Here is a 2,068-nt window from a genome sequence, read left to right on the forward strand (position 1 = left end):
TTCGAAACCGCGAAGTTTTTTTTTGCTTGAACATGCAAAGACCTTTATAATTATCCGAACATTTGTGTCAAGGTCACATTATTTACATCCCCGTATCTCTGGTAGAACCAGAGTTACGAGCCTCCAGAATTTAGTCTAATGTATTTCCTATGGAGGGGTTTGTTTGTTTACGATTAGCTTAATTACTCGACTACTGTTTGTCGTAGCCCTAATTCTTAGTATGGCTAGATGTTGGACAAATTGGTCTATAACATACTCAAAGGACATCCCCGTATCTCCAGTAGAAACAGAGTTACGAGCCTGCAAAGTATAGTCTAATGCATTTTCTATGGAGGGGTTTGTTTGTTCACGTATTGCTTAATTACTTGACCCTGTTCCTTCGATTAAAAATAATAACATATCTTTAGTGTAGCGGTTATCGCATCCGCCTCACTCCCGGAAGGCCACAGGTTCGAAACCGCGAAGTTTTTTTTTTTGCTTGGAACATGCAAAGACCTTTATAATTATCCGAACATTTGTGTCAAGGTCACATTATTTACATCCCCGTATCTCTGGTAGAACCAGAGTTACGAGCCTCCAGAATTTAGTCCAATGTATTTCCTATGGAGGGGTTTGTTTGTTTACGATTAGCTTAATTACTCGACTACTGTTTGTCGTAGCCCTAATTCTTAGTATGGCTAGATGGGGGACAAATTGGTCTATAACATACTCAAAGGACATCCCCGTATCTCCAGTAGAAACAGAGTTACGAGCCTGCAAAGTTTATTTTCAAAAATCAAAAGTAACCTTCTAACAATAAGTGAGACAAAAAATAAGTTGACGACCATATTCAGGTAGCCTCAAGTTTAAAGTATCCTTGTATGGGGAGCAAAGAGTACTATAACATATCCAAAGGAGATCCCAGTATCTCTTGTAGAACAAGAGTTATGAGCCTCCAAAGTTTAGTGCAAAAATCATAAGTAACATAATAAAAATAAGTGAGACGATACCAAAGTTGACGAACATTTTGCTTAATATCTCGGCCCCTGTTTGTCGTAGCTCAATGTTTTTAGTATGGTTAGATGGGGGACAAGTTGGACTAAAACATACTCAAAGGACATTCCCGTATCTCCAGTAGAAACAGAGTTACGAGCCTGCAAAGTATAGTCTAATGCATTTTCTATGGAGGGGTTTGTTTGTTCACGTATTGCTTAATTACTTGACCCTGTTCCTTCGATTAAAAATAATAACATATCTTTAGTGTAGCGGTTATCGCATCCGACTCACTCCCGGAAGGCCACAGGTTCGAAACCGCGAAGTTTTTTTTTTGCTTGGAACATGCAAAGACCTTTATAATTACCCGAACATTTGTGTCAAGGTCACATTATTTACATCCCCGTATCTCTGGTAGAACCAGAGTTACGAGCCTCCAGAATTTAGTCTAATGTATTTCCTATGGAGGGGTTTGTTTGTTTACGATTAGCTTAATTACTCGACTACTGTTTGTCGTAGCCCTAATTCTTAGTATGGCTAGATGGGGGACAAATTGGTCTATAACAAACTCAAAGTACATCCCCGTATCTCCAGTAGAAACAGAGTTACGAGCCTGCAAAGTTTATTTTCAAAAATCAAAAGTAACCTTCTAACAATAAGTGAGACAAAAAATAAGTTGACGACGATATTCAGGTAGCCTCAAGTTTAAAGTATCCTAGTATGGGGAGCAAAGAGTACTATAACATATCCAAAGGAGATCCCAGTATCTCTTGTAGAACAAGAGTTATGAGCCTCCAAAGTTTAGTGCAAAAATCATAAGTAACAAAATAAAAATAAGTGAGACGATACCAAAGTTGACGAACATTTTGCTTAATATCTCGGCCCCTATTTGTCGTAGCTCAATGTTTTTAGTATGGTTAGATGGGGTACAAATTAGACTAAAACATACTCAAAGGACATCCCCGTATCTCCAGTAGAAACAGAGTTACGAGCCTGCAAAGTATAGTCTAATGCATTTCCTATGGAGGGGTTGTTTGTTTACGTTTAGCTTAATTACGCGGCCCCTGTTTGTCGTAGCCCAAAGTTTTTAGTATGG

Source organism: Phalangium opilio, unplaced genomic scaffold, assembly GCF_054372755.1.
Source record: "Phalangium opilio isolate 3A_F unplaced genomic scaffold, DU_Popi_V2 ptg000082l_1, whole genome shotgun sequence".
Taxonomy (NCBI): Eukaryota; Metazoa; Arthropoda; class Arachnida; order Opiliones; family Phalangiidae; genus Phalangium; species Phalangium opilio.